General features: G+C 47.5%; 1 pseudogene across 1 annotated transcript; it reads left to right on the top strand.

Moving 5' to 3' along the window:
* Positions 1-3,528: 3,528 nt before the first annotated feature.
* On the top strand, positions 3,529-13,354 carry LOC144374205 (ribosome quality control complex subunit TCF25-like; annotated as a pseudogene). Its single transcript, XR_013433668.1, has 5 exons — positions 3,529-3,533; positions 10,692-10,878; positions 11,412-11,486; positions 12,191-12,309; positions 13,271-13,354. The product of XR_013433668.1 is annotated as a ribosome quality control complex subunit TCF25-like (transcript).
* The last annotated feature ends 1,353 nt before the right edge of the window (positions 13,355-14,707 follow it).

Genomic DNA, 14,707 nt, shown 5'->3' with positions numbered 1-14,707 from the left:
TGCTTTTTGGATTGACAATTACCTTTTGAGCTGAGGTGAGGAAAGACTTAGCAGAGGGCTTTCTTTAGAATTTACAATACCATGAGAAAGAGATGGGGTAATGTAGGGACGAGGTTGACAGAGGAGGAGAAAGTAACTTGAAGAAAAACATCTTTCCATGGGAATTGAAGGGAATACTTTTGTTTGTTTAAAAAAAAAACTTCTCAGAAGTATGGTTACATCAACACAGTCTTTAATGTCTATATTCCTATCAGCATTTGAGCTAATGTGCTCCAACCAGAATTGCCCATTATTCTCAGATTATGGCATTCTAAGCTTTTCCTAGAATGCTTCTCTTAATTTTTAAGTTCCTCCTGGAAACCAGCTCCAGAGGCTCTGACCCCACTGTCCCACACCAACTCTGTGTGCTAGTCAGCTTTCCACCACTGTGATAGACTGCCTGAGACAAACAACTTAGAGCAGGAAGTATTTACTTTGGTCCACAGCTGTCTCTGCTGCTAATACCTCTTGTTACTTTTGGATCTGAAATGTCCCCCAAAGTCTCAAAGCTTGGTCCCTAGGTGGTGGCACTTTATCCAAGATGGCTTGGCCCCGACACTTTGGATCTGTGGTGAGGCAGCACATCATATTGGCGAGCACACAGCAGAGCAGAGCTTCTCACCTCATGGTGGCTAAGAAGCAGAGAGGGAAAGAAGGAGCTAAGGTCCCAGTACCCTCAAGGACATGCCCCCAGTGAGCCACTTCTTCTGAACAGGCCCCACCTCCTAAAGTCTCCACCTCTTCTCAATAGTGCCACCACCTAGGGACCAAGCTTCGAGACTTTGGGGGACATTCAGATCCAAAAGTGACAAGAGGTGTGGGCAGAGACAGCTGGGAAGGCTCTGAGGAGTGGGATTATCTTGGGAGGCACTCAGGCACCCTGGGTCTCCATCTGGGAGGCCAGAGGCCAAGCCTGTTCTCTGACTCTGCCCCAGTCATTCTTCCCTCCAGGCCCTACCACACCTGGTTCCATCCTGATTACTCACTCCTCGGTGGCCCCAAGGGCCCAGTGACACTGGGTGGTCCTCGTACAGGGAGAAGCAGCTCTGTAAACAGGTGCACATGGCCATTCTTGGCCTCACAGCCTGGGATATGTACAAAGACTGAGTTATGGCAGTTAGTATATTTTCTCAAGGTGGGAGCTTGGCTCTGAAGGACTACCTGTCTTTCAGGACAGAGAAAGTCCTCCCTGGCTGCACTATAAGGGTGCCTATCAAAAAATGAGGTTCCAGGGCCCACTTCTGTCCATAAAACCTGGTCATCTTAGGGTTGCACACAGAAGAGCTGCTGAGGTCACTGGCTGCACCTGCTGGTCCAGAGGACCCTTTGGTCTCATTTCTCAGCCTCTTGCCCTCATTCTCCAAGGAGATGATGTGCCTAGGGCTCATGGGAGCTCGTGGATCCAGGCAGGCTCTGTGCTGAGCACCTTCCTCCTCACACACATCCTGAGGTGGTATGGTCCTCACTGCACCTTTCAGATGAGGAAAGTGAAGTATCTGGATGCTCACTCAGGAATATGCTAAGACCTTAGCCGAATCCTGTTGACTCCAAGTTGTAACATCTGCCCAGGGTTGGAGGAGACCCAGAAGGAATATGACTGGTAATAGATGGGCTTGTGGGAAAGAATATTCTTATCATTTGGGTTCATGAAATTCAAACACATAAAATTAGAGCAGCCAATAAAAATCACCAACTCCCACTACTTTGAGCCCCCTCACAGACTGCGTATACTCACATTTTTTAAAATTTATTTTTTAGTTGTAGTTGGACACAATACCTTTATTTTATTGTTTCATGTGGTGCTGAGAACCGCTGAGCCACTACCCAAGCTCCTTGTCCCCATATTTTTATTCCTGTTTAAAATTAAGAAAACAGGCACACAGGGTTAGGAATTTTCCTGTCAGAGCTGGTAATAAAAAGATTATGTTTAAAAATTAATAAAAATTACAAAGCTCATGTTTGTGCAGCACTCTCAAGGGTAGATGTTCCTGGGAGCTAAATACTATTGCCATTACTTCCTGATTCTACAGATGCAGAAATTGCACCTGGCAACACATCTGTTCACATTGCCAACCATGGGTAGACCCAGGTTCTGATCCATACAAGCAATGAAATCCCTTGTACAAATAGTGGAAACGTATCTTGGGCTGAGCTCAGGGGAGCTGCCTACAGCACCCACACAAAGCTCTTCCTGAGACTACTCAACGCAGGGAGTTCCAAGGCAAAGTCAAGGAGAGCAACCAGTACTTCGGTCTTCAAAGCCAGCCTTAGCAATGTTGAGGCACTAAGCAACTCAATGAGACCCTGTCCCTAAATAAAATACAAAATAGGGCTAGGGATGTGGCTCAGTGGTCGAGTGCCCAGAGTTCAATCTCCAGCACCAAAAAAAAAAAAAAAAAAAAAAAAAAAGATTTGAAGGAACATAACTGACAGCTTCTATAACTCCTATTCCAGACTCCTTCAGACTGGTCTCTAGAAGTCTTCAGTCATTGCCCAACACTTAGCTTGTCCCTCCACACAGAGTAACTCAAGATCTCCCTTCGTGCTTTGTGGGAGTGGAAGGGTGTCTGGGAATCGAACTCTGGGAAGCTTCTCGGTTTAGATGTGCTCACTCCTATTCAGTAGAGAACTATCTCTTTGCAGCGCAGAGGCTGGCTGAGAGGGGGCACGGAGCCCCCGACACACAGGTAGACCACATGAGACACGCGGTCGCCAGCAGACCGTCCCCTTGACCACCCACGTGCCACAGTCGCCCACCTGCACGCACCTCTTCCTCCCCGACCCGCCTACCAGGGCCTCCAGCCCTCTGGGTCTGGGTCTAGGCCAAGGCTGCCGGTTGCTCTGAGCCTATGCGCCCCAGGCCCCATGTCAACAGGTCATCTGCACTCAGCACACTGGAAAACCCAAAGCACTGTACTGCAGCCAGCCAGGGTCGGCCGCGCGGGGGCGCCCAACTCTCGCGAAAACTCGCCCAGAAGTGCCTGCACCTTCTTTGGTGCTAATGGTGACAGGGAAGAAGTTGCAGAGAGCCGCAGCGCCAGCGCGCCCTCAGTGCGCAGGCTCGCCAGCCGCTCTCATTTCTGCTCTTCCTTCTCTTTCTCTCTAGACGTCAGGCCGTAGGGTCCTATGTCGCCCCCGCCCTCCAGAGGCTGAGGGGGGAACAGCGCGGCCAGGAGCCCCTCAGGCCGGTGCCCACCCTGCAGTTTGTCCTCTGTGATGATGATGACGCAGAAGAAGGACCAAAACGGGGTCTGGGGGCCTGCGCCCCGGGGGCTCAGGGAAGGAGGGTGTCCAAGTCGACAACCAGTTCGAGCTGGTGAGGAGCGGGGCAACCTGTGGGAACTGGGGGCGGGGGTCGGAGCGTGACGTCATTGGAGGGCGGGGTGGGTGTAAAGTTGGGTCTGTACTGCGGTGAACTTGTGGGCGGGGTCTTGATGTCATGGGTGGGGCCGGGCTACAGGGCAGCTCTGCAGTGGAGAGGGCGGGGCCATGGCGTAAGGGGCGGGGCTAGGGCGGACCGGGGCGAGCGGGGACGGTGTCGAGGGCAGGTAGGGTCGCAGAGGAGAAGGTGGGGCTGTGCCGATTAGGGGCGGGGCTAATGACCAAGTAGGCGGGGCGAGCAGTTAAGGGCCCACGTGACGATACTGAGCTGCATTGGGCAAGGCAGGGGCTTCGCTAAGAGGGTGTGGCTCTGACCTCCAGGGGTGGGACTAAAGGGGAAAGCTGGGGTGGGTAGACGAAATTGAGCTACAGCGGGGAGGGTGTGGCTTCTGGGAGAGGTTGTGGCGGGCAGGACTGGCTAAGGGGGTCCCAGTGAAGGGGATGAGTGATGGGACTGCGCTGCTGCAGGGAGGGCGGCTGCTGCTGCGGGGACGGTGGTGTGTGATGATAGAAGTGAGGTTGGGGTGAGCAGGGGCGGCGTCAGAAAGGAGGGGGGGTCCCCTCACTGCAGAGGGGAGGGTGGGGCAGCGGCGTTCAGGGGCAGAGTGCCAGGGCAGAGTGCGGCTGTTGACTGCGCTGTAGTGAAGGGGTGGGGCAGGGCTTCCTGATTCGGGTCTTCCTAGATTTCATAGTCTAGCATCTCCAAAACCTTTCAGTTTATTCATAACACCTCTGCCTAACCGGGGATGTTGCATCTTGCTCCTTCCTGCCTCCCTCACCTAGGTGTCCGCTACAGGGAGGTAAAGGAAAGTGAAATGCCCGCTGGTCCCACAATGTTTTCCCCTTAGCACGGGCCTCATCTGTAGTTTCTCGTTTGTATGGATTATCTGATAGTGGCTTCTCTGAGCTGGCAGGTAGCATGACTGTTTTGCTCACCTTGTTATCAGTCTCAGTTGCCCCTGAGTTTTTATCGAGTTGGCAAGTTAAAAGGCTATAATGTTAAAAGACATTGTGGAGTATGGAAATTGTCCTTAGATAGTTTGGGGATTTGCTTTAAAAGTTGTTGACCTTGCCACTTAAGAGCTGGTCTAACCCCATAGTATGGTGGAGGTGGGACTGAAGTCCCTTCTTTGAATTCTCTGTCTGTACCCGATCTCTTCTATTTCTCAGCCTGAAAGTAACTCTCCCCAGCTTTCTTTTTCTTTCTATCTTTTATATTATGGAAAATTTCAAACACAGAGATATGGTAGTACAAGTACTTCATGTGTCCATCCCCGGGTTCCCTAATTATGGACACTTGGCAACTACTATTTGCCTTGGACTTTCACTCCCTTCTCTCCAGGGATGACTTAAAAACATCCCAGACAGCACACCACTTGCCCTTAAACTTGCCAGTCCTGTTTCTGACAACTCTCAGGATGCACCACTTTTCACCCTGTCTCATTATTACCAGCTCAGGATCAGTTGTGAAGTCTGCCACTTCACAAACCTTTTGTCCTTATTCAAATGCCCTCCAGATTGTCTTTAAGAATAATTCCCAGGCGGAGGGCATTTACATGTTCTGGGTACCACTCATTTCTTCCTCACAGTCTGGGAAGAGGGGTGATGTTGACAGCAGCAGTGACATCTTCAATTTATACTGGGCTGTGGCTCAGTGCTGGATCCCTTGCCTCAGGCATTGGAGGCAAGGGCTCCATCCCTAGCACTGCAAAAGAAGAAAACAGAAAAAATAAACCCACATACACATAATTAAGTTTAGGCTTTTTATTTGAACCTTGTGCTCTTTAAACCACACAATGATATTGTCCCTGCTGGTGAAAATTGGTAGGTGAATAGAGAAATAGAGGTGTTCCGGGTTATGAAAAAAAAAGAAGAGATGATTGTATGTCTGAATGGGAAAAAATGATGCTTATGTGAATCCCTCCTTGAAATCACTCTGGTCCAAGAGATTGGCTTGGGGCTTTGTGATTGTGTAAGCCTTCTGCTTGTTTGGTGTGTTTTGTCGAGTTGTTGTTGTTGTTTAGTTTTGACTTTTGTACTGGGGATTGAATCAGGGGCATTTTATTACTGAAGCAGGGTCTTGCTAAATTGCTGCATGTCTCACTGAATTGCTGAGGCTGGCTTCAAACTGGTGGTCCTCCTGTCTCAGCCTCTCCAGTTGCTGGGAGCTTGTATTTTGGTGCTGGGGCTTGAGCCCAGGGCCTCATGCATGCTAAGTATCCTCTTCCACCAAACTGCACCCCCGGCCCCTGCTTTCTGAGGGTATTAGTATCACTGGCTTAGGTCTCCTTCCCAGTCTCTGGATTTGTGCATGAGCTCTATATCTGTATCCATGTGTCCAAATGCACCTGACCTTACAGACTAGGGCTTACCTGCTCCTCAGCTTCCCTGTCTCTGTTGAAAACCACATGCCAAGATCAGCCACCTGGAAGATGTCCCTGGTCTCTTGACATTTGTGCAAACCATTGAGAAGTCCTGCGTGGCTCTAAGTGCACAGGATCGTGACCCATTCTTCCCAGTCTCCACTTGTCCAGGCTGCCTAGACAGCTCTCCTCACTCGCTTTTCTAGCCTGATCTGCTCAGCCACACTGCCCTTCCTTTGCTGCCCTCTATGCCTACTCCCCACGTTCAAGTACCAACACATGGCTGGATCTTTCCTCCCTCAGAGGCAGAGTCTCTTCCCTGTCACATTGCCATACAGTCTGATTATGGTCACAGTTGCCCTACAGTCCCATTCCATCTATTCTGGCCCTTTTCCATCTCCTGCGAACATACTGTATACACTACTTGTTTGTTCTTTGTGTTTTGCATGGGTTGCTTCCTGGGGCTGAAGTGTCTGCTTCCTGAAAGGACTTTGTTGCTAGCTGTGTGTCCCCACCACCCAGCAGGCATGCACAGAGCTCCTCCTGGAAGACCGAAGGCATGTCTTCCTCAGGGTGTAGGCTCCTGGGCTGTAGAGTCAGTGACTTCCATTCCAATGTGGGATCCACCTCTTCTGGATGTAGGAGCATTGATGAGATACCTGATGAAAGCTTTGGGGATGCTTTCCTTGGCCTTGTGGGACTGTGGTTAAGACATGCTGGGCCCTCAGTGGGCACTCAGCAAGCACAGAAATGATGTGATGTTGAAATGGAGGAAGCAAGAGAGCTTTTCTAAAAGAAAAGCCTCATGGGGAAATGGACGCAGACACCTATAGGCCTGGTCCCCACCTGCCGCCTAGAGTGTGGACCTTGGTGTCATGCATGGCTCATGGGTGTTCCTTTGGCTTTGGTTAGAAATCACCTTTACTGTCTCAGTCAGGGGGTCCTAAAGACAGCTTACTGAAGTTAAGTCAGATGAAGTGCAGTCAGATGCACCCCAGGGGTATGTAGTGAGTCTTGACAGAGGCATGCACAGCATGAGTGCCACACCACATTCTGAGAGCTTGCCACCCTGCAGCCTGTGCCCCCTTTCCCTGCGTGTGTGTGAGTCCTGCCTGTGTCTGCATTTCCCACCAGCAGAGTCTTCCAGAATGTGCTCTTTCCTTCTGTCCCCGCTTGCTTAGCCTGTGCTTTTGAGTTTCATGCAGGCTGTGGGTTTTCGCGGTCAGCTCCTTCTTGCTGAGTAGCAGTGTATTGCAGGGTGTTCATCCGTGGTGTTTCAGGGGTCTGACTCAGTTCTGGTTGGGGGCTGCTCTGCCTGGAATTGCTGAGCTCTAAGGACAGGTGTTTTGTGGGTTTGGTTTTCATTTTGGCTGATGGGGCATCTACAGGGAGAACTGCTGCATCGGGAGTGGATGTGTATACCTGGACCAGCAGGTGCTGAGCGCTCCTCCAGCGTTTTATCCCACCTTCCTATGGGCTGTGCGAGGCTGAAGGTGCTCCAGCCTCCAGGGAATTGGTGTTGGCAGCTTATGCCATACCCAGCCCTCAGCAGGGACAGTGCTCCTCACTGGCTTTTGATTTACATTTCAATAAAGATGTTGTTGGGTGTCTTTCCATGTGCCTATTGTCCATTTGTTTGTCTTCTTTTTATTAATATTTTTTAGTTGTAGATGGATACAATATCTTTATTTTATTTTTATGTGGTGCTGAGGATCGAACCCAGGGCCTCACATGTGCTAGGTGATCGCTTTACCACTGAGTCACAACCCCAGCCCCTGTTTGTCTTCTTTTGTCAACCGTCTCTTCACATTTTGCTACCTGTGGTGGATTCCCAGGCTGCTCTGTGAGCATGGAGCACTGACACCTGGGCAGACATGTGGCTGCTCATCTTTTTATTGCATTGAAAACTTTTCCCTCAGTCCCTTTCAAAGAATTATGTGTGTATGTCTGTCTTGTTTTCATGTACAGTATAGTTGCTGTTCCCTGATGGTAATTGAAATACATTTAAATTGTGCTATTAAATAAAAAAATTTTTTTAAATAAATTTCAGTGTTCAGGCTGCTGCTGTTAGGCTGGAATAAAGACTTGAAATGCTGTGGAGGTTTTAAACCTGCCAACACTGTGTCATCTTTATTTTTGATAGTCATTTGATTTTTTTTTCCTTTGGTACTGGGAATTGAACCCAAGGGTGCTTAACTACTAAGCCACATCCCCAGCCCTTTTTAAATTTTTTTTTATTTTTTTTAATAATTTTTTTTAGTTATAGGTGGGCACAATATATTTATTTTATTATTTTATTTTTATATGGTGCTGAGGATTGAACCCAGTGTCTCACGCATGTTAGGTGAACGCTCCACCACTGAGCCACAACTGCAGCCCCAATTTTTTTTCTTTTGAGACAAGTTCTCACTAGGATGCTTACAGCTTTGATAAGTTGCTGAGGCTGGCTTTGAACCTGCGATCAGCCTCAGCCACTAGGATTATAGGCATGTACCACCACACCTGTGATAGTCATTTTATTTTTTTTTAATTATTTGTCCTGAACTTCTCAGAAGATGATATATAGTCAGTCAAAAAATATATGAAAAAGTGTTCATCATCACTAGCAACTAGAGAAATGCAAATCAAAGCTACTCTAAGATTTCATCTCACTCCAGTGAGAATGGCATCTATTATGAATACAAACAACAAGTGTTGGTGAGGATATGGGGAAAAGGGAACACTCATACACTGATGGTGGGGCTGCAAATTGGTGCAGCCAATAAGGAAAGCAGTATGGAGATTTCTTAGAAAATTGGGAATGGAACCACCATTTGACCCAGCTATCCCTCTCCTCGTTCTATACCCAGAGGACTTAAAAACAGCATAATACAGGAATGCGGCCACTCAATGTTTATAGCAGCACAATTCACAATAGCTAAACTGTGGAAACCACCTAGATTTCCTTCAACAGATGAATGGATTAAAAAATGTGGCATATATACACAATGGAATGTTACTCAGCAATAAAAGAGAATAAAATCATGACATTGCAGGTAAATGGATAGAGTTAGAGAAGATAATGCTGAGTGATGTTAGCCAATCCCCAAAAGCAAATGTTGAATGTTTTCCTGATATAAAGAGGCTGATTCATAGGTAAGGAAGGAGAGCGTGAGAAGAATAGACAAACTCTAGATAGGGCAGTGGGGTGGGAAGGGAAAGGAGGGGAGGGGGCATGGGGTTAGAAATGATGGTGGAATGTTATGGACATTATTATCCAAAGTACACATATGAAGACATGAATTGGTATGAATATACTTTTTATATAACCAAAGATACGAAAATTTGTGCTCTGTATGTGTAATAAGAATTGTAATGCATTTCGCTGTCATATATAAATAATTTTTTAAAAAATTTATTCTAATTAGTTACACATGACAGTAGAATGCATTTTGACAGGGGCTGGGGCTGTGGCTCAGTGGTAGAGCACTTACCTAGAATTCATGAGGCACTGGTTTCCATCAGCACCACAAAAAAATGAAATATTGTGTCCATCTAAAAACTAAAAAGTAATTTTTTTTAAAAAAAAGAATGTATTTTGACACATCATACATAAATGGAGTATAACTTCTTGTTTTCTGGTTGTACATGATGTAGAGTTTCACCGTTCATGTAGTCATATGTGCACATAGGGTTATAATGTCCAATTCATTTTACTGTTCTTCCTACCTCCATCCCCCCTCCCTTCCTTTTACTCCCCTCTATCTAATCCAGAGTGCTTCTAGTCTTCCTAGCCACCCCACTCCCACTTGCTATGAATTAGCATTCACATATCAGAGAAAATATTCTGCTTTGGTTTTTCGAGATTGGCTTATTTTGCTTAGCATCATATTCTCCAGTTCTGTCCAGTTATCAGCAATGCCATAATTTTATTCTTTTTTAAAGCTGATTAATATTTCATTGTGTGTGTATATGAGTATATATATATTTATATATACATAAAAATATATACATTTATATTTCATTGTGTGTGTGTATATATATATATATATATATATATACACATATATATGTGTGTGTGTGTGTGTGTGTGTGTGTATATATATATATATATACCAATCACATTTTCTTTGTTCTTTTATCTGTTGAAGGACACCAAGGTTGGTTCCATAGTTTAGCTATTGTGAATTGAGTTACTATCACCATTGATGTGGCTGTATCATTATAGAACTTAGTCCCTTGGGTATAAACTGAGGAGTGGGATAACTGTGTAAAATGGAGGTATCACTCTAGATTTTCTGAGGAATCCCCATGCTATTTTCCAGAGTGGTGACAACAATTAGTCATTTGATGTTGATTGCATCAAGAAGAAAACTCCCTGCTAGGCATAGTGGTCATGCCTGTAACCCCAGTAACTCTAGAGGCTGGGACAGGAGAATTGCCTTATCAGACTTGAGGACAAAATTATTTTAACATGAACAAGAACAATATTAGAAAATTATAGGGCTGGGGATGTGGCTCAAGTGGTAGCGCGCTCGCCTGGCATGCGTGCGGCCCAGGTTCGATCCTCACCATCACATACCAACAAAGATGTTGTGTCTGCCGAGAACTAAAAAAAAAATAAATATTAAAAAAGATTCTCTCTCTCTCTCTCTCTAAAAAAAAAAGAAAATTATAATCCTTATAATGCGCCCCTTGTTTTTTTAGTTTTAAGTATTGGAATTGAACTAAGGGGGGTGATGTACCACTAAACTATACCCCCAGCTCTCTATTTTTCACTTTGTCACTGAGGTTGCTCAGGCTGGCCTCAAATTTGCCTTCCTCCTGACTCAGCCTCCCAAATAGAGTCTCTGGGGTGACAGGCATGGCAAGTCGTCTTCACATCTGGCTCAGCTCTACTTCGCCATGTACACTGTGACCCCTGTGCAGAAATGCCCTCGGCTTGTTTCTCCAGATAAATGTTGAGGATCTTGAGGACGACCCGGGGGTGAATGGAGAGAAGTCTGATTGTGTATTAACAGATACTGCAGTGTCAGAGAACAAAGGAAGGATTCAGCGTGGAAACCCAGAGACCAAGCGGGAAGGAAATGTGGCCAAGGCTGCACCCCCGGAGCAGGTATGGGGACCCCATGATAACGAGGAGGCTGGCATGTCAGGGAAGGGCTGTGGCATCCTGCCACGTGCCACCTGTGTTGGGTTTTTCTTGGAGGTATAATTTTCTGAATTTGCTTTGGCTGATTCCGTGGGAACCCTGATGAAGTTTGTGCTAAAGTCCTTGAGATCAGAGGCGGCCCCAGGGGTACTGCATGCAGGTCCCTGCCCTGCCTGCTGCCCACTGTGCTCCAGGCAGCTATGTGCCTTCTGGGAGCAACCACTTCTGGTGAAGCGTCCCTGAGGAGCTTCTCACTGCCCAGAGGAGCTGGCCCAGTCAGGAGCATGTGGGAGCCCCAGGCAGCCTGGACCAGCTCTACAGCAGGGTAGGGTGGGAGAGAGAGGCCACACTGACAGCAGAGGGTACGGGCAGGGTCCTGCTGCAGAAGGATGTGAGGGGCCACAGGTGCTCAAAGTGGTGCTGGCTTTCTGCTTTGATTCTCAGTTTTTAAGATTTTGCTTCTCTCTCCATTGATTAAAACATCTTATTTTTTTTAGTCTAATGCAAGTGGAAAACTCCGGAAGAAGAAAAAGAAGCAGAAAAATAAGAAAAACAGTGCAGGAGAAGCCTCGGTATGCGATCAGACTTGACTGGCCCCTGCCCAATCCCTCCGTGCCCCTTGGGCCGTGTCCCTCACGGTGGTGCTGGGAGAAGACCATTTTATTTGATGTCTTCATTTTTCCTGTCAGGAGTATAACTATCTAAGAGGTCAAGGACAAAGAAGAGTCACCTACAGTTTTGCTTGTGATTTGCTCCTTTGTTCCTTGGTTGTCATGGCCTACTCCTCGTCTCCGTGTCCCAGCTGCCCTCTGCAGGGAGAGTCCCTTCCCAGCCCTGCTCCCTGTTGCTGTTCACCCAGCCTTCATCCCGCCAGTGCACGAGGGGTGCTGGGTGTGGAAGCCCACAGACCAGATCCCCCTCAGTCAGAATGTTTCCGTTCTTGCCTTGATCCTCCTTGTCTCATTGTTCGTCCTGAAGAGAGGTGGTAGCTTTGTTGCTGTTCAGTTGGAGTCACAGGTCCCAGTTCCATTCAGCTGAGGATGTGAGCTCACCTGTGAGACATGAAGTGTGGCTCTCTGGCACGATGGTTCCCAGGGCCTTCTGGATTAGTGATGGTTCTGAGCTTCCTCCTATAATACATCTCCTCCTTCTGAGTTAGATCATCTTTTAGAAAGTACATACCAAATAACTTTTCAAAGTAACTCCTTGTTATTGGTTGTCAGAGCACTTGGAGTGAAGCCAGTGTGGCGATTAACAGTTGCTTCTGGGCTTTTAGGAAAGTGGGATGGAGGATATCGACCGCATCTTGGAGAGGATTGAGGATGGCATTGGGCTCAGCTGCCCGGGTCCCCCACCACTGAGCTCCAGGAAGCATGTCCTGTATGTGGAGCACAGGTATGGCCTCAGCCTCTGATTTTGATGGGGAGGAGTGATTTAGAAAGAGGACAGTTTGCTGTCTTTATTTATTTAGAAGTGTTAAGAGTGCATTATTAAACATTGAGGAAGTAGAAAAAAGGAGAAAGAAGTAAGGAAAAGACATCTGTGTTTCAAAGGACTTTTTTTTTTTTTGGTACTGAGGATTGAATCCAGGGGTGCTTTACCATTGAGCCATATCCCCAGCCCTTTTTATTTTTTTGTGGCAGGATTTCACCAAGTTGCTTAGGGCCTTACTAATTTGCTGAGGCGATCCTCAAATTTTCGATCTTCCTGGATGCTAGGATTATACCCGAGCATCACTGCACCTGGCTCCTTTTTATTTTTGATTTTGAGACTGGGTATTGTTAGCTTGTTTAGGGCTTCCTAAGTAGCTGAGACTAGCCTCTAACAAGGAGTCCTCCTGCCTTGGCCTCTGAGTAGACACGGGTGTGGCACCATCATGCCCAGCTCAGGACTTCCAAACAGCTTGCCTTTGTATGTCTCATGAGGCGTTTTGAGCTGTACCAGTGTAGTGTCACCCTTGGACGATCACCCATCTCTTGGTCTGGTGGGTGCTTAATGAAACCTGATCTTTGCCAGCTTTGACAAGTAAGCTGCCTGTATCGTTGAGGCCCTCCACTCCGCGTCAGGGTGCATGCTCCCTGTACGAAGCATGGCAGATGAACACTGGACCCACAGGGGAGACCTACCCCAGGTTCTCTCCTAGCAGTGACCCACTGCATCCCTTGGGTGCCCCATGGGGCCAGTAGTGGTCAGGTCCTATTGCAGGTGGCAGATTTAAAGAAAGCAGGCCTAGAAATCACCTTTCAAGCCCCAAATCATTGTTCTTTGGCTGGACTCTTACTTAGCTTTCTGCAATTTCAAGTCATTGTAGGAAAGCCTGACTTAATTTTTCTTCCTCACATTTCCCACATTCTAGACACTTGAATCTGACACAGAACTGAAACGGTATTTTGGTGCTCTAGTGGTCCTGGGGGAGCAAAGATAAGGCCCACAGTAGCTGCATTCTCAAGCTGTTTTTACCTGCGTTCATTTCTTATGGGTGGGGGAGCCATTGAAAACCCTGGGGGAGAGTACTGAAAGCCACACTGGACAGATGGAGCCCTTCCAGGGCCTGGGCAGGTGGCTGAGACGCCAGGAGGCCAGGCTGTTTCACACCTTCTCAACTGTGCAACCCATATTTTTAAAAAGATCCTACAAGCTGTTAAACTTTGAATCCTGAAATTTTAGACAGATCCATTTTGTTTCTCCACCAGCAGGAAAAATGACAAAAAGTTTGGGTTCTGAGATCAGTTTTATGTCACCTAACTCGTTCCTGGCTAGTCAGCTTCTGCAGTGTCAGTTGATGGTGAGCAGGCAGTGGAGTGTCCCTTGGCTTTTCCAGGGGAAGTCAGGGGCCATCCTGGGACTTTCTGTAGGAGGTGGGAGTTCCACTCTCCATCTCTTCCACTCTTCCTCTCGAGGAAGCTGTGCTGGCTTTGGCATGTCGGAGTCCCAGGTGTCTTCTGTGCCTGATGCACAGAGTTCTTTGTTAGGCCAAGGATAGGCGTGTCCACGCCTTGGCTGCAGGCCCCCTGCATCCATGAAGCCCTCCGAGAAGTGGCCCACTGTGGGTTTCCTCGAGTACCTGCGCCTTGCCCAGCTGCCCTCCCAGGAATGGTGCCACCGAGGCCCACCTGCACTCAGTCGTCCTCAGCTACATTCTCGACCACACAGTGCCTTGAAACTGCGTGAGGTGTGCACGTGGCGCCCTTGTCTGACTGGTGTCTGTTGGGTCATGAGTGGGCCAAGGATTATTTTCACACTTCGTTTGTTCCCACTTTCCTTGTGTTTAACAGTTTTTGCCTTGTATTTTTGTTTTTAAGTGTTTGGGGACTCATGGGTTTCTGACTTCTCTGTGTTTTGGGTTATTTGTGAAAAGCACTTACATGAGCCACTACCTGTGCTGCTCAGGCTGAGTTCTGCAACTCAGCCCAGCTCTGTCTGCCTGCCCCTGTGTTACATTTTTGCATCATCTTATTTTTGTAAATTATAGATATTATCAGTCATTAGTTAATAATTACATTTGTTTTTTAGTTTTTATGGTGCTAGGGAGTGAACCCACAGCCACACACCTCCGAGCCACACACCTCTGAGCTGCCCCCTGCACATATTTCAGTTTTATGTATCTATTTTTGAGGTGAGGCCCTCCATGCTTCCCAGGCTGGTCGCACACTCATGAGTCTGCATGGGCCTCCCCCTCAGCCTCCCAGGCAGCCAGGACCACAGGTCTGTAACCAGGTCAGCTCACTTACTACCTTTATAGCAGCACACTTTTTTGTTGTTTGTTTCTTCAAAAATTTAAGTCCTACTGAAG

Source organism: Ictidomys tridecemlineatus, unplaced genomic scaffold, assembly GCF_052094955.1.
Source record: "Ictidomys tridecemlineatus isolate mIctTri1 unplaced genomic scaffold, mIctTri1.hap1 Scaffold_612, whole genome shotgun sequence".
NCBI lineage: Eukaryota > Metazoa > Chordata > Mammalia > Rodentia > Sciuridae > Ictidomys > Ictidomys tridecemlineatus.
This window is presented reverse-complemented; position numbering and strand designations above follow the sequence as displayed.